The sequence below is a fragment of the Pleurodeles waltl genome, chromosome 8, assembly GCF_031143425.1.
Source record: "Pleurodeles waltl isolate 20211129_DDA chromosome 8, aPleWal1.hap1.20221129, whole genome shotgun sequence".
NCBI lineage: Eukaryota > Metazoa > Chordata > Amphibia > Caudata > Salamandridae > Pleurodeles > Pleurodeles waltl.
Window position 1 is genome coordinate 409,275,918 of NC_090447.1, and position 18,769 is coordinate 409,294,686.

The 18,769-nt window shown below is 42.5% G+C and overlaps 1 protein-coding gene across 1 annotated transcript in view; it reads right to left on the reverse strand.

Moving 5' to 3' along the window:
- GABRB3 (gamma-aminobutyric acid type A receptor subunit beta3) overlaps nucleotides 1-18,769 on the reverse strand; it is an 887,545-nt gene that overhangs the window by 505,015 nt on the left and 363,761 nt on the right. The gene's annotated exons all lie outside the window — the stretch shown is intronic.

An 18,769-nucleotide genomic window follows, 5' to 3' on the forward strand; every position in this document is an offset into this window, starting at 1 on the left:
GGGTGCTCCTTGCAGCGATCCTTGCCCCGGGGGCACAGCTAGGAGCACGCTTGTTCCAAGTTACTTCTTTCAGATTTTCCTCGTGCCCCAATCGCACTAGTCAGCATGTTCCATCGCGCTTTAACAACACAGCTTCCCCGGGTTGCGGCAGTGATCTCCGGCACCAGGACACGCTCTGTCAAGAGCGCGAGCACCACAAAGGAAACCGGGTCGTGGCGGTGATTCTTTGGCACAGCAAAAAGTGCGATTGAAGCGCTAGACCACCAACAGAGGCAGCGCTTTTCTACCTCAAGCGCTAGGCCTCCAGATATAAAGCGCTTTCGAAAGCGCTTAGCCACAAAAAAGGATCTTGAAGCACTCTTCGTGCTAATGATGGATGCAGGGGTCAGGGGCCACAGCACCCTGCCCCGGGGGAGCAGAGTCTTAAGAAAAGGTCCTCAGGTGGAGGGCCCAGCAACAGGACAGCACAAGGGAAAGGCAGCAAGGGGTAAGTCCTTCACAGTGACAAGGCAGGTCACAGGTCAGCACAGCAGCAGCAGTCCATGGCGGTTCCTGGTGAGTCCCTTCAGCCTTTGGGGTCCAGTTCCAAGATGATTCCAAGAGTCTCCAAATTGTGGGGAAAATTCCCCTAGACTTATACTCAGTCCTTACAATGTTTTGCAATGGTAGGGAGAGGAGGTACCAGCCAGTTACAACTGGTTCTGGGAGTGCCCCCTCTCTCCTTTCAGCACAGGCTCCAAACATCAGTGGGGGTTAACGACCCTATTGTGTGAGGCCAGGGCACAGCCTTTACAAATGTACGTGTGCCCCGCCTATCCCTTCTCTCAGCCCAGGAAGACTATTCATTATGCAGATGCACTCTGTGACACCTCCACCCTCCATGTGTACAGGCTGTCTGAAAAGTATGCACAAACCCCAACTGTCATTCTGCCCAGACGTGGATTGGAGTCAAGCTGCAAAACAACAGAGTCATAAGCACAGATAAATGCGCACTTTCTAGAAGTGGCATTTCTGTGATAGTAATAAAAAATACACCCACACCAGGAAGCAGCATTTATTATCACCATCACAACCATACCAAACACGCCTACGCTATCCCTCATAAATCAGACAATACCCCTTACACATAAGGCAGGGCATTTCTAATGCAATCCTATGAGAAGGCAGCACTCACAGCAGTGAGACACCAAGTTAGGCTGTTTGTCACTACCAGGACAGGCCATGCAATATGGCACATGTCCTGCCTTTTTACATACATGGCACCCTGCCCATAAGGCTAGCTAGGGCGTACCTTAGGGGTGACTTACATGTAGTAAAAGGGGAGTCCTGGGCCTGGCAAGTAAGTTTAGATGCCAGGTCCCTGTGGCAGAAAACTGCGCACACAGGCCCTGCGCTACCAGGCCTGAGACAGGTTTAAAAGTCTACTTCAGTGGGTGGCGCAAGCAGCGCTGCAGGCCCACTAGTAGTATTTAATTTACAGGCCCTGGGTATAGAGATACCACTGTACAAGGGACTTATAGGTAAATTAAATATGCCAATTAGGTATAAGCCAATCATACCAAATTTAGATGGGAGAGCACCTGCACTTTAGCACTTGTCAGCAGTGATAAAGTGCTCAGAGTCCTAGAGCCAACAGCGAGATGTCAGAAAAACCAGGAGGAAAGAGGCAAATAGACTGGGGATGACCCTACGTAAGGGAAAAAGTCCAACACTGTCACACCCCATGGGGGGGCTGCAGGGCAGGTAGGGACTGCTTCGCCACAACCTTGGGCCTTGAGGTCGTAATGCCACTACTGCCCTGGGGCTGTTCCTGCTGTGCTTCTACAAACTGGGCCAAGTACACACTTTCTGCACTGGGTTCTCAGGATAGTTTGGGGGCAAGAGCTCAGAATTCAACAAACAACAGACATAATAGCAGATTGCCCAGCCCAAAGATTATCATAGTTAAAAGAAAAGTGCTTTACTATCCCAGCAAAGTGCTGTACAGCACAGTTCCATAGGAGCTCAGCTACTGGGTTGCATTCTCGTCTACAATACCTAGTCATCGCTACACCTACAAGACCTTCTCTACAATGTAGGATGCTCCCCCAGTGTTTATAATGACTTATACAGAAGCACAGGACAATGCATAGATTAGGCACAGGTGCAGTTCATTAATATTTAATAATTCTTACATCATTTCCATTAGTTCTTGCCAAGAGAGATGACACCGGCAACAGTTTCCTCTTAAAAGATATATCTTTGTGCAATCAGTTCAGGCTTCCTATCTTTCATGTTTCGGCCATACTTTCTGTTGCTCACGGTGATGCATCTCTTGTGGCCCTGGCTGGTGCACTTAGCAGACCACACCTTCAGTGCTGGCTCTTATGACGCTGGACTACAGCAGTGCTCTTCCTCTTTACTCAGACTGCTTTGGGTGGAGCTCATCTTGGCAGATTCGACATTTGGGTCTAGATCAGACTGGTGCTACCGCTCCATTTGCATACAGCTACTCGTGTTTTACCAGTTGTGGCCTCTGGGCTAAGAATATGGCTCCTACTTTGATTATGACAACAGCTTTCTCACTAGGCACACCAATGTAGGGCAGGGGCAGCACCATTCCTTCTGCAGGGGTGCTGGATGGCATAATGTTACTTTCAACCTGATTTATTCATGCTGTCCACCATAGGAACTGCTCTGGGACACCAGTAGACACCTCAAGATGCAGGTCTACTCCAGCTTTGTTCCCAATGGCAATCAGCTGTTTCTGGGTGTTCTTCATGCCAGAAACACAGCTGGGTTTCTCCTCCTGGACAGACTTTCTTCCTGCAGGACCAGACACTCTCAATCGCACCCTGAGCAGGCAGGCTTTACATCAGTGGCAGAGTATTCCTTCTTCTAGGTAGGGAATTGAAGGTGCATAGGTAAATGCTAGTGTCATCTGTCCTTGCAGTAGACATTTGAGCCACAAGGGTACAATGCAACTCCAGAGAGTAGAAAGCTGTGAGCATTCACCCTGAAGGGGTTGTGAGGAAAGGGAATCTGACATGTGTGTCATTCCTTTGCCCACCATGCCTAGTGGTAAATCTTTGCTTTTACAGTTGAGGAGTAATACAGGGCTTGTACGATTTTGAGGTCATGTATTGGTTATTTCACTGTTTTACTATGTAATTTGCTGCCAGTAGAAAGTTGGTCAGAAATGATTCATATAGTTACATGGTGTTTGACCTGACATCATTGGTGTAGTTTCCCCCCATCCTTTTGCCTTCCATTGTCCTGTATTTGCTGACTTTGTTTTTGCTGGCTTTATGGCTCTTCATGCTTTACCACTGCTAACCAGTACTAAAGTGCTTGTGTTCCATCTTTTAAACATGGCAAAATTGGCCTACACCCATTTAAGTTACTTGTAAGTTCCTGGTAAAGTGGTACTACACATACAGTAAATTAAATATGGCTAATGGGCCGTCATCACTTATCATGCCACTTATTGTGCCACCCACTTAAGTAGCCTTAAACCTGGCCCAGGCCTGCCAGTGCAGCCTATATGTGCAGTTTTAAACTGCCATTTTGACCTGACAGAGTAAACCTTTTACTAGGCCTACACCTTCCTTTTTAACACATATAAATCACCCCTAGGGTAGGCCCTAAATAGCTCATAGGGCTGGGTGCAGTATATTTAAAAATTTGGACATGTACTTTTAACTTTTTACATTTCCTGGTAGGGAAAAACTGTTAAATTTGCTTTTCACTGCTGCTTGGCCTACGTCTTACAGAGGATAACATTGGGTTGCCTTATTACATTTAATTAGTATAACTTTAATTTGGAAGCAGATGGGAATATTGAGTTAGGTGTCTAAAGAATTGTAATGTAAATACCCTCTTTAATGGGAAAGTCTGATTTTAAGTCACAATTCAGAAAATTCCACTTTTAGAAAGTTGGCATTTTCTTGTCTCTACCATTTGGTGCCTGCATTCTATATCCTGGGTCACATGACTTGGGTGGTCTTTAAGTATTGGTCCCAAACAGTATGGCAAAGGGGTAATGGGTGTTGGCAGGATGGACCATCTTTGACTCGATAAGGGGGAGTAGCTGTCACCTACTGCATTTGCACATCACAAAGGCTCTGCCTGAGCACACTCACCAAGGGTTTTACACTAGTCTTTTGTGACCTCAGACAAGCTGGGGCCAGGGTAGGAAATTAGAAAACTAAAGACACCTTCAGGGGTGGAAACCACCAGAGGTTTCTTCTACTTTAAAGTGGGCACCAAGGATAAATAGTGGACCCTCGGATCCAACTCACTGGTACACCTCTGGGCCTGTGGAAGACTCAGAAAGGCTGCTGTCCTGCTCTACAAGAAGGACTGCTACTCTGCTGCCCTGTTGCACTGTTAGCTGAGTGAAAAGGACTGGACCTGCATATTGAAACCAGGACCACCAGAGTGACTCCAAGGGCTAGTTGGCTGGCCTCCTGGTCAAAGCCTCAGGGAAAGAAAAGTCTCCAACAAACTTGAACCTAGCACTTGGACTCTGTCTGCTGTGACGTATATACCCTAAGTGGTGCCACTCCAGTCCTGACCCTTGGAAGTGGGTCTGAAGGTGCTCCTCCAGTCCAGATGTGGTCCTGTGGGCAGAAACAATACAGCACGACACATCTCTTTGCAGCTCCGCTTCGTAAATAATGCAGCGCGACGAATCCCTGATGCCAGACCTCACATCGCAGCCTGCAATTTCTTAATAACGACCGCTATGTGATGCATCCTCGATGTACAGCTTTGCATCACAAGCAACTCATCACCCCCATCCTCGTCGATGACGCAGCACTCCACTTCGCAGACCCACTTCTCTTTGGAACCGCCGGTGGGTGATGCATCCTCAACAGAGGATCTTGCAATGCTCCACAAAACAGGAGTTGAAATGAAATGTTGAAAATGTGTAAAGCGCAGTTACCACATGTTGTCAAGGCGCCTTTAAAGTACTTTATTTACCGGGCCTAATATGGTCCCTTTATCTAGCGCGTGCACCATCGTAGTTGACCTGAACTTGTGACTTTGTTCTGGTCAGGTTCGGCCAGATACCACACTTGGTGCTTTGTGCTTCTAGGCACTATTTTCACTTAAATCTTTAAAATTGCATATATCTGAGTCTACTGATTGGGCTTTTGTCATTTTAACCTCAAATAATTTATTAAACGTTACTCTCATCATCATTACAAATCTTTATTCATTATTCGGTTATAGATATAACTATAAAAAGAGCATTATAACATGATACATACATGTTTAGAGAATACACAAACAACATACACTCCATGTGAATAGAAACCATAAAAAAATCTTAAAAAGCAACTTAAATACCCCATAAAAATTGCCAATACTAATATTAAAATCCCATGATAGCAGCAACAAAATTAATCAGCTCTGGAGGATCTATACCTCAGAGCAGCTCTTAGAAAACAGGAGATAGCAAAAATACTGTGAATCAAGTAGGAGGTGAAGGAACATAAGAGCCGGACAAACTTGTGTAAAATTCAAAGATTTCAGTAGCGGGATAATAAACAGTCTTCTTGGTACACTAAAGTATTTACAAACATTAAAAAGTGAAGGGTGCCCTGCTGAGACATATTGTCACAGTCGCAAGGCCCCAGGGTACAGGTGGGCTCCATGCAACAAAAGTCTGTGAGCAATTATGTGACCAATATATTGTATTCCTAGCTCATCGTAGACTGAAAAATCTGGTGTCGTTTTTGGGACCTGCAATATATGTTCCAAAAACATGTTTTCAGCAGTTTGAATATTCTGTGTTTTCATGCAACCCCATACCTCACTGCCATATAATGCCTTAGGTCCACATTTAGCTTGATATATCTTAGCTAAGTTGCTGGGTGGCCTAGAGCCTAACCTCTGGGCAAAACTGGACATTGCCCTATGGCATTCACAAGCTTTCCTTTCCTCCCCTTCATCAAGGTCTTCCAGTTTTGGTTTGTGTCGAACAGCACCCCAGGGTATGAAAAGACTGGGACGTTAGCCAGGACGTGATCTTCCACCTTAGAAGATTTTTTAACTGGTGGACCGCAGGCCAACTACCATGAAATATGAGTTTGTAAAGTTTACGGCAAGATCCAAACTAGTAATAAAAGTGGCAAACTTGTCAAATAATTATTGCAGCCTCAATGCCATCCATGACATAAGAACTGTGTCATTGGAAGCGACCTCATCCAACCCTTGGGCTATCTGCCTTCACTGAGAGAAGGGCCTGTTTCAACCCAATAATGTAAAGTGTGAACAAAAAAGGGGTGAGTATGCATTCCTGATGAACTCCCCTCCTAGTACCAAAGTTCTGACAGTACCGCTCCGAGGTTAAGGTGCGGGCATGTAAATCTGATGAGAGAAACACAGTATCTGGATCCACCCCCATCACAAGGAGCATGCCCCACAACTTCCTGCAATTGACCCTGTGAAAAGCGTACATCAGGTCCATAAAATCCAAATTAAGTGATTCCATCCATGCAACAATGTACTTACATATAATTACGTTTGCATTCAAAAATTGGTCTGCTGTCGATCGGCCCTGCCAGAAGCCATATTGCACCCCAGAAAAATATATCGTTCTCATCTGCCAGACATCAGCCTATTAGAAAATCCCTTTTTTTCCCTTCCCCCTTTTTTGAGCGTTTTTGGTCTTGCTATCAATCTCTTTCTTATCACGTTTTTTAAATATTGGATAGCACTGAGTAAATGCATGTATGTCGTTGCTCTTCTATATTTGGTTATGGTGCAGATGCCACCCCACAACAGTTTCCTTAATGATAATATGTGGTCAGGGATGCTTTCTCCTTTTTTATTTCCTTAGGTCAGTTTGTTCAACAAGAGGACACCCCGCTTGAGTTGCAAATATATACTGGTATCTTGTTCTAGTGGTGCCCGCAGGTCCTGAATGTGAAGTGTTGGGACCTGTTCAAGATCAAATGTGGGTAGTAGAAGATTAGGACTTGTTAGATGGGTCCATGTTCTCTGTTTTATTTATAGTTTTCCCACCATTTAGACCTTTGGTAAGCATTAAGGATAATGTTGCTAATATACGGTGTGAGTTGAGAGTAGACTTTTTCATTAGTGATAATATTGAGACAGGATTATTTGGAAGACCTTTGAACATTGTACATAGTTGCCTGATATCAGCTTTCAAGCAGTAGTTCAGGAGTGACAGATACATCTGGATCTGATGCAGATTTACTACTTGGTGTCCTGCTAACCAGATTTAGGGTTACTTTTTGCAACCTTACATGTTTTTTTGGATTGAATGGGGGTATTCAATCTAGATATCTTGTAGTGTGAACTTCAGAGCATGTGAGCCTTTAGAACTTGAAGTGGGTTGTATCTCATTGTCAATCGGTGGGGCTTGGTCTTCTTCAAGTTTTGTGTCACCTGATTATTCTGTCAGGCTTCTTCCTCCATCTTCAGTGCACCTTGTTTTTTTAAGTACTAGCCTTTTTTATCAAGAGAAGGGTGATAAACATTGCCTCTTGTGGCTTACTTCTGTAAAAGAATGTAGGCATGGGTAACAGAACTTGGAGGGCTCTGACATCAAGTGACATCCTTCTAAAGAGATTTGCTTATATTTGGGAAACTATTCTTCTTAGTATTAACCTCACAGACCATAATTTCTTACTGTCATTTTGGATTGTTTGATTGATTGGTTGATTTTGTTTCAAACGCACCAATGGATCAGATGTAATGGAGATCAGTAAAATAGTACTGGCACCAGGAGTCATACAAATGCGAAAGTTCTCTTCTGTGCTGAAGACTTCACACATGGTACTACTAAAGTGCACTATTAGATGAGAGAGAGTATGCATTTAACAGACTGTTCCGCTTTTTATTACAGTACTGTGCCAGATAGCCTCTTACCTTTCGGTAGACGTGTAGTGAAGGTCGTGTTGTGATTAGTGTGCAGGCTGAAAGGTAATGCTTTACTTTGTTTACTTGGTAAAGTGCATTCCGTCGAGCTGAGTATTGCAAAAGTATTTTGAATAATAATTGCAGTCTGTCTTTCAAATATTGTACTGTGCTGATACGCTTTACAATGTAAAAAATAACGACATTTTATAATCATGTGCAGAGTCAACCTGTACGCTGCAATGGAAAATAAATGTGTTTAAATGAAAATAAATATATAGTAGACAACCATTTTTATTCTTACTAGGACTGAGCATTAAAAAAAATGTTATCTGACAAGCTGACATCACTAGAGAATGTTGACATAACACAAAATTTCTTGACCTTTCCCTGGACATGTTTTTCATAATAAATAACAGTTGCGAAAATGTTTCCTTCTGATTCTGCAAGTGTTTCTACTTGCACAAAGATCACTGTTAACTAATGACTAGAGGTTTATTTAGTGAGGGAATTAAGAAGTTCGCACGTGGGGATGCAGCATTTCTAAAGGGGTTGGATTACGAGAAAGTGTAAGAGAAAGAACAATGTATTTGATAAGATATTGTTTCATTCAACATCACTAACTGTGAAAAGATGCATGATCCTCTTCCCATGAAAGCATCGAAATCCGGTTGGCAGACTAAAGAAAGAAGAAATGCCGAACTTTGCCAACATTGAAAGGTATGTGTTGTCTATAATAGTGTGTTCCCAGAGTAGGCTTTTGATGCATTACCGATTTTACAAAATGCAACACCCATGAAAAGTCTCTTTGACGTAGAGTAAGGCAACGCAGAGACTTGCACTGTGTTGCCTTACTCCATATTTACAAGGCCTTGAAAGGCCACGCAAAGTGGCTTTGCGTGGCCTTGTAAATATGGGCCTGCACCGTCCATGCATCAAAGAAAGTGATGCACCAGTGGCTCAAGTGACTTATAAATATGGCCCCTAGTTTGTAACTGTTAGCAGGCTTCAGCATCTCTAATTTTTACCCCAGCTGTGGGGTATAGGTGTTAGCAATCTAAGTCCCAGATCTCAGTATCTTCCTTGGTGTCTCTCCTCATTATCCCCTCCACATTACGGTCATGAGCTGAAAGGGAATAGCCTGCTATCTGCATCAGGCACACCATATCAGAGAAAGCGCATGTGGACAGCTGTCTCCCCCTCCAGAAATAGCACTTTGAACCATTGGAAAGAGAAATCCGAAACGAAAGTATTCATGCAAGAAGGAAATAACTTTGATAGATCCAATTCTAAAGTAAAAATTCCCTTTCACCACACCACCAGATATTTCATGACATACTTGTTAAGGTTAACATGTCACTACAATATGTTGGTCCTACCCAGCTCATCCAGACGAGAGCCCTTGATGCCATGGTAAGGTACACACAGAAGAATAAATTAAAAAATAACAAAGACAAAAGCTTTATTTTTTCTTTCATATAGTAATCTTGAATTTAAAGGGAAATCCTCTGTTGCTGGTGTATGACAACATAAAATGAATGAATATAGGTAGATGGAGATCTTATTTGCTTGTATGTTAATGGGTTCAGGCAAGATGGGTTTTAATGATTTACCGTCCAAGGCATTACTGTGGTTAATAACAGGTCGGGGTTTAACATTGACAACATTGATCCAAGTCTCTTAGACGAAGGACTTCCTGTGTTAGCTTGTGGTGCCTCAGTTTGGCTAATGATTCTTGGCATAGCAAACGACAATATAGAAGTGCCTATCTGGCAAACATTTATCGGATTAAGGATAACCACTTCTATAGAATTTGTTAGGTGGGATTTCAGTTGAGCTACATCTTTGATACATATTTTAATGGGCGATTTCTCTCTGCAGATCACTACCAAGCAGTAGTTTGAATCAGATATTAATTTAAATTACAATGAGTGGCAAAGGTAAATATGCAAACTCCCCTGAATTTTTTATATGCAAAACAAACATAAATCATTCGATGATTTCCAGAAAGCCTCAATCACTATGTTCAAGGCTGCAGTAAAAAAGGTTTGTACAGTTTTATACAAATGAAATATTTTCCTTTGTGTGGTCTAAAGAACATGTTGGCACCAATTCACAAAAACATTTATAAGCACCGGAAGTAGACCTAGAGGAGTACTATTTTATGTGCTCTTACATGCCTTTGTGACTCGGCCCCAGCCCGTCCAACTCCTTATCAACAAAAGTGAAAACATGCAAAATCCTTTCTGTTTGTACTATTTGTGTATGAATATGAATATTCCTTTTGTAGTCACATCAAGGAAGGTTTGAGGCAAATACACAAAGGCAGACATTAGTAAGGAGAAGAGTTCATTGTTACCTGTGCTCTTGCTATACAGGTATTAAGCATATTATGTAAAGGTTACTGTGCATCACAGTGTCATAGAGAAAATATGGGATTTGGGCATTGCATTTTACTGTTATATTCGATTACTGTAAGGCAGAACAGCATCTCAAAATTCAAAGAAATTGTCAGGGATCGATTGTGTCTCTCATGTCGTGTGCACTCCATAACACTTTGCCATAATAGGTATAAATAATGTTATATATTTGCACAAATTTCACACAAATTCTTATGTGCAGCACAGATTGCAAGAGTTGGTGAATTGTTGTGATACACTTCTAGTTGTATCTTTGATACTTTGATATTTGTTAATGACATTATGGTCTACAGATGTAAATTAACGGTGAGTTTAATTTCACACATGTTTTACAAACCATAAATAAAGTTAATAATTAAAATAAAAATTAACGCAAATTCTGATAAGCTGAAAAGGACGTGCCAGACAGAGCCTTCCAAAGCATATGTAAATTTCCCAAAAGATCATGGATGTCAGAAAAAATGGTTAGGAGGAAGGAATTCCTTAACCTTTCTACTTTTGAATTGTACACGAATGGAATGGTGATAATTGAAAGGGCCAACAGATCTGACTTTACAGGTAGTATCGTGTGAAAATAACCAGCTGAAAAACGTGATATCTGGTCGCATAAAAGGACTGAGATCAGCCATTCCTTCCTTGCCATCTGCTCTAACTGTAGCTGTACGAAGAGGGTCGTCTTCTGAGATCTCTTCACCAGGAACAATCATTACCTGGAGTGAAGGGAGTCCAACACCACTTCACACCTCACACCACTTGCATCAGTCCTCATCTGTTTCAGAAAGGCATGAGTCACAGGACACCCTGTTAGAAGATGGTCTGACCTCCACTGAAGCGCTCAGGGCCATTAGAGGCCACTACAGTGTGACTCACTGCAGCCCGCAACCTAAACTGATGCGGTGCATTGTCTGATTTGATGCAAACTAGTGCATGGGTGATGATTTATTCACCCGCTTACCTGCAATCTGAAAGACATACCAAACAGCCTGAATCTAGTGCCAATAAATTATTTTTTCGTGAAGTAGAACCACGAAAGAATTCCAAACGTCTAGGAGCTGATTGGGAGCTTGCAACACCTTGCAGACTAGTTTTATGTTTCTTGTTGCTTTGGTTTACAAAAATAGATCAACGTGTCGTAAAACAGTTACCAACAGAATCGATCCTTATATGCTCCCTATCATCGCAATTCGGTCATGAACATTGTTCGATGACTGCCGCCCGCGTGTCAATCCAGTCTGTCTGATCTGACTCGTTTTCGCATCACTCTCAAGTATGGAAGGGTGCATACCCTTGATTTAAAACATTTTAATCGAGCTATTAACCCATGTCGTTGTTTTGTTTGGGAAGTATCGCAAACACACCTCTATGAACTGTCTTTCGGCATTTACCATCCCTAATCAATAGATTAAAATCATTAGATTGATGAGTGACATAGAAATGATTTTCTATATTTATTTTCCAGGTCCCCCTTCTCTGTGGCTTTACTACTTTATTAATAAATTCTTAACTGTTTTATTTATTTCCCTCTCCTGTATTGGTTGAAAAACAGAGTAATTGCTTTTTTTATCTGGAAATGTAATGCGATATTCGTAAAAGAATTACTATACAAAAAATTAACTTTTGTCAGTATAAGATAGCTATAAGACGAAACTTTTAGAAACAGTGCTTTCAGTTTGTACTTAAAACGCTGGAACCACGGAGTGTTTCCTCTACCTTACTAACATCTATGTGCATTCTGTGCTTTTTACAAAGCTTTCTACTGATAAAGGTGCACAATCGCCAGTAACTGCCCCCACTCCCAAACATTCGTCCCATGCTGTATATTCATGAGAATCTCTACTTTCTGGAAGTTTTTGTTGTTTAACCCAGGTGTGGGAAACTGAGAGAATTTTATACCCCACCTTTTTTTCGCACATTGTCCCACAAGAAAAAGGCCCCCTCTGACCCCCAGACTGCTCTACTCGGCCTACAGACTAGCAGATCCTCTTGCAAGACTTGAAGGGTACTACAAAATCCACCACGTGGCGTGGTGTGCATTTGCAGTACCCCCTTTTTCGCATGTTTACTTGATCATATTCTGTATTACTGCTGTCATTGAGCTGCAATGGGTCTCCTTGTCAAGATAGGATGCGAATAGAGCTCATCTAGGAACAATTCAGCACTAGGGGATGAACAGATCCATAAGCAAGGCTTCGTAACAGTTACAAAAATGTCTATAATATGCAGAGTTTTCATTAAATTGGAATAGTGATTTAATGTGTCCTTTTATGTTTGTATAGTATTCTCTTATCCAGCTGCCGATTTAGGTGCCAAAACCTATCTCAGGAATTTCCTACAGATGTGGGAAAACAATTTGATAGCATAGCAGGCACCCTTCAGGATTCTCAGATTGTGTTTTCAAGTGCTTGTTCAAAAGTATCAATTCCTGCACAATTAAATTAAGTTTCCATAACAGAGCTTCTGATTTGAAAAAAACCTGAAACATTATTATAACATCTGAAAGACTTTTTGTTCAACCACTAGTCTCTATTCTGCGACCAAATGACCTATTGATTGTCAAACAGGATTAATCTCCCTGTTATATAATGTGAACTATTAGTAGATAGCAGAATAAGTAATATATACAACGGAAATAATCATAAATTATAGGCACTGTGTGAAACAAGATTTGTACACTATGGTAGAGCAAAGCCACCATCTTGATGTGAGCTGTGGCTTTAGTCACATAGGGGGTCATTCCGACCCCGGCGGGCGGCGGGCGCCGCCCGCCGGTCGGAAACCGCCCAAACACCGCACTGCGGTCAAATGACCGCTGCGGTGATCACAACTTTCACGCTGGGCCGGCGGGCGATCTCAAGCAGATCGCCCGCCGGCCCAGCGGGAAAGCCCCAGCAAAGATGAAGCCGGCTCCGAATGGAGCCGGCGGATTTGCTGGGGTGTGACGGGTGCAGTGGCACCCGTCGCGATTTTCAGTGTCTGCTTTGCAGACACTGAAAATCTTAATGGGGCCCTGTTAGGGGGCCCCTGCAGTGCCCATGCCAGTGGCAGGGGCACTGCAGGGGCCCCCAGGGGCCCCACGACACCCGTTCCCGCCAGCCTCTTCCTGGCGGTGTAAACCGCCAGGAACAGGCTGGCGGGAAGGGGGTCGGAATCCATGGAGGATTCCCTGGGGCAGGGGAAAACCGGCGGGAAACCGCTGGTTCCCCTTTTCTGACCGCGGCTTTACCGCCGCGGTCAGAATTGCCCCGGAAGCACCGCCAGCCTGTTGGCGGTGCTTCCTCTGCCCTCTGCCCTGGCGGTTACAAACCGCCAGGGTCAGAATGAGGGCCATAATGCCAAAACAATCTAATTATGTGAGGGATAACTTACTCTTAGTAGCTTGGCAGTCAATAATTAACATGACACCTACATGAATAATATCAAATGTAGTGATCAGGAATTATGGTAAAACATGGCAAAAATCCCTGAAGAAAAATGGGTTCCAATAACTATCAGTTGGGGTGCGGTTGACCCGAACTAGGCACCCTCTGAGGCTGTCTAGTAGTGGAGTATGGTTAGATACCAGCTCTTAGTTCATTCTGATGAATAGCTGTGGAGTTCTGGTATCTTGATAACCTTTGCGGTTGACCACCAATAGAGGTAATCTGAGAACTGTTAGTAGATCCTCATGGTCAAATGATTTGCCCTTCCACTTAGAAGCTATGGTGCAGACTGAAAATTTTCAGTGGTGCAAGGCTAGAAGCTGGAGCTGAATTGTTCTTTTGTGGTCCTGTCATACATATCCTTGGCATTTACACACTCTAGAATTCTGAGTGGGACAAGCTTGTGAAACTTAGTTAGTGGGTTTGTACTGTTTTTGGTGCATCTGTGACACCGCGTAGCAGTCCCCTAGAGAGTAACATTTTCTAAGTCCTGGTTTTAGGAAATGTTTTATAACTTCTCAGGTACGCCAACCTTTCCAAACATTCTAGAAATTATTTTTATGTCTAAATGCGTGGGTCCAGGTTGTGGGAGGGCTGGCCAATACTTCCAGTTAGGTCCGAAGCAAAATGGGCAGTCACAAGTAGGTTATAGGTTTGCTTTGCAAGTGCTCCAACTTCATCCATTTGCTAAGCCATCTTTGCACCCCAGACAAGAGGCGCTTTCACATTGGCTTGCTAACAAAAGCCCAATTGAAATTAGTTTACTGGCTCTCTTCAAGGAAGGTGCAACTTCCTCTGTCTCTCCAACCTTCTCGCCCACACTTCAGAAGAAAAAGTCCACAAGGCAATCAGACTTCCCTGGAGAGGACCTGGACCCCTAAGTCCATGTGTATCGTGAAGTGCTATCTTCCTTAGCCCTTAGATCAGTGATCCACTGGTTGAGAAAAGAATTGTGACCATTGGGCATCCTAGGGAGTTCCCATTGATAAGATGTCCTATAGGAGATGTAATCATCAGAGACTCCTTCAGCAGGTGAAGATAAAAGGTTGATATCAAACGTAGCTTGATGACATAGGAAAAGGCTGGACTAGAAGACAGCTAAGTTTGAAGAGTTTCAATATTTGTCATATCAACCCTGATCTGCACCTTCATAATAATTAGGCACTTGAAGTTCTGTACATTTTTGTTCCTCCAAACCATATTCAACAGCATAGAGAGGTCCTAAAAAACTCAAAACTCTCCAGACTTAACTTCTTAAAGATAAGCCCATTTAGTTCCATTTGTCCCATGCCAGCAGTTGTGTGACAATGTCTCTCTCTTCCTGTATTTATGTAAACAGTGCTTTGAGGGGGGCTTCTATGAGATAACAATGTTAGCCTGTAATTAACCTCTTCTCCTGAAATCCACATTTGCCAGCACTCGGGTTTTCGCACTTGGTGCTTCACTGGTTATGCTGGTAAACTGCCTGTAGCTGTCAGAGTACCCCACTGAACTTGGGATGTACTAGGAAATTGGATCCCTTCATTCGTGAGAGGACACTGTTGGAAGTAAGAGCACATTTTAGGTTTATTGGTTTGGGGAGGACTGAGACTTCTCCAAAACCGCTAAGCGATTTTGTGCAAAGCTCCTCTTTTCAGAAGAAAACTTATGTGGTGATTAGAAGGGGATTGGTTTTTTATTTTACTTTTAGGACTCTGATCCTAAACCTTCCCTGAGATGATTTACCCACCCCCTCCCTTTTCAACACTGCAGCACATGCAAATCCTGAAAGGACTGGTGTGGGGCCGCTGAGGTCTCGTGACACATTTACTGTACATTAAAATATGGCTACTGCCTTTATTTCCTCTCAATGTCTCTACGTTCCTGCTCTGCTAAAGCAAAGACAAGCTCTACTGTAAATCAGATTTAGGGCACAGGACCAAATACAGGGCAGAGTGAAAGTGGCCTGTTGCCGGTTTGTCACCCACTGTTATCCCTATCATCTGGAATTATTCGCATTTAGATGGCCTTTCCTAATGAGGTACCAAGCCCAGGAGGTAGCCAGCGGATTCCATCATTACATAGTTTTTGATTTCTCAACCGCTGGCCGAGTTTCAGGAACATGCTTGTGAAACAACACGAGAAAGGAAATGCATGCAAACTAGTTCCAAATATTTTTTTTAATAAATATATAAAAATATAATTTCAACTGTGGAGATGCTACTCTGGTATTACCATTGAAGCATTACAGATGTATCTGGCACACTAAATATAACAAAATAATATATTTTTTTATTTTAGTGATAGCAAGCCCATTTTCCACATCTGTGCCGGGAATCACTAGAAATAGATAGGCTGAAGGACTGAAGCAAATATAAATGGTATGTTCCTGCTCACATTAGAAAAATATCAGTTAAGGGTACACTCCACATCCCCCTGTTTTCACTGCCTTTAGATCAGTGGTCGAAGTGTATTAAAAAATGTGTGAGGACTGTGATGCTGTATGCAATGGGGCCAGGTCAGTGACCATGGGGGAGGGATCAAGGGTGTACCTAAAAAACAAAATATTCTGTAGGCTTTTTTGGTCTTTCACCTTCATGCAACTACATATAATATAGGATGCAGCTTTAATGAAAATAAAACAAAAAAAAAGGTTAGTTAATCAGTGTGAAATGCACTCTATTACCTTATGAAACCTCAATTAGTTAATGCACTGCAGAGATATGTGTGTGTAGTGCTATGGTATCCCAGCCTGTGACAGCACTATGCACATGCAACTAATTATTTTAAACTTGTATTATACACAGTATAAGATAGAGTGATACAAAATGCTGAACATGCTTGAGATAAAATGGTACTTCTAAAATATGTATTTCAGTATTACAACTGTCCCATCAAAGCACACACTTCACTGCTCAGCTGGTAGCTCCCTTTCATTAGCGTTCAAAACAAATAAACCTTTGTCGTCACAAAGGTTCAAATGAGTCCATCAATTAAAACCAGCACTAGCTTCCAAACACCCTTTGCATATGTAGGTTTACCAGTTATGAACATCTGCATTTCTTTCAGGCAAGCAGGCTCTCTGGCAAGAAGGCTTGTTTATTGTTTAGCTGTCTGCCCCTCTCAGTTTTAGAGCACAGGTGGCGTCCCTCCTGCCACTTTATCTGAAATATTTAAATTATCGGAATTGACCATCCTGAGACAGTTGTCTTTACAAAAAAAGTAGAACTGTTCTTCATTAATTAAAAAAGTATAGGTGTGTCCTGCCCCTCCAATCCAGCCCACTTCAACCTCTGCTTTAGATACATTGAAGTCAAATGTCATCCAAGTGATCACCTGCAGGCTTAGCCTCTGCTATTCCACACTGATGTTATCAGCGTGAATGTAATAGTGGAGAAAATTGCTCGCATTACCAAAGAAGAGCACCAGGGTGCATTAGTAATACAAGTCCTGGTCCCTAGGTAATTTCATAGGATCATGGCATTAAAAAAACAAGAAATTTATCTGGGCATATGTGATCCATCTCTGTCCAATTGTTTCCCTGCATGCAATGAAATCTTCTCAGAAGATCCCCTTACTTCACCTTGATTGGTTGTCTGGGGATAAAATCTGTCTTCCTTATTTCTAATTGGTACATTTCTCAAAATCTTAAAGGTATCCATCTGGAATCCATATTTTGGCTTCATTTCGGAACTTGTCAGGATGCCCAGTCAAAGAAAAGGTCAATTCTGCTCCTAACACTCCCTCCCTAACCAAGAACAAAAAGGTTGGGGAAGGACCAGAGTTAGATTAGAAGTGGAATGGAATTCCCGATTTTTTTGTAGATAATAAAATATGTTGTATAGGTCCTGCATTGGTGATAGTTTTATGCTTGCAACAACATGGAAGTTGAGGCTATTTGTGGGTTTTTGTCATGAATGGGGAGATATGTAATCGAAAATGTTCTGCGACCCGCGGCGACTAAAACAAAATCCATCCGGATTCTAAACTCTGGCATACCAGAGTATAATAAATGATACGTGAAGGGCGGGCAATGGAGACAATACATGGGCTCTGCCTACTCGACTCAAGACTCTTTTAACCATCCATAAGCCACACATGCACAAAAAAGGCACGTTCGCATGCAGGCAGGTAAGTACCCGTGAACAAACACACGCACAAAGACTTAAAAGTTGCTCAAGTAAATACATAGCTGTTAAGTACATTGAAAAAAAGATGGTTAAATGGACGGATGGACTAACAGACAGATGGGTGGATTAGTTATAGGCGTAGGTGAACGCATGGATGAACAGAAAAGTAGACAGACGGGCTAGCAGGTAGATGGAAGATAGAGGTCTGAGATATTCTTATATATTGCAAATTAATCTTTGAAAACATTTTCATGTGGTGTATATGTGTCCAAAAATAGGAACAATTGAGGTATTGGCGGAAGGGATACTCCTTCGCAAACGTGAGGAATATTCCGTCCGCCGTATTACAATCCCCATAGGATAGAATGGGATCGGAAAGAATGGGATCGTAATAGGGCTGACGGTCTATCCGTCAAGTTTGTGAAGAAAATTCTCCTCCACCAGATCAGGCCCTGATTCCTAAAACCAACGTTTCCTTAGACCCATAGCTAACAGAACTGTGCAGTTAAGGGTGCTTTCAATAGAGCCACACCACCACCCTCTGGTTAAATGGGAAAATGCAGCCTTTAAAATTCCGAACCGTACACTGTAAATGCTGACAGCACAATTACGGTTAAGCATATGTGCCCTTGTGCAGACTGTGTTCTTGGCTTCTCAATGTGAGCAGATTTAGACAAACTAAACCAAGCCTTGTATTTCACAGAAATAGGCATCGTTCTTTGTACTCAAGATGTTAAACATGCGTTTTGCCGCTGTGGTGCCAGTTAATTTTATTACAGGCCGCCAAGCTTGAAAGGATCGTCTAACTTAATTTTGCTTCTTTCTAAATATGTTTCGATTCGAAACTAGCTCTCGTAAAAAAAAAGAAGAAAAAGAAAAAGAATCAATATTAAAGAGAAACGACATTCAAATACCTGTTCTTCCGTGACTCATTAAACAACCCTTGGAG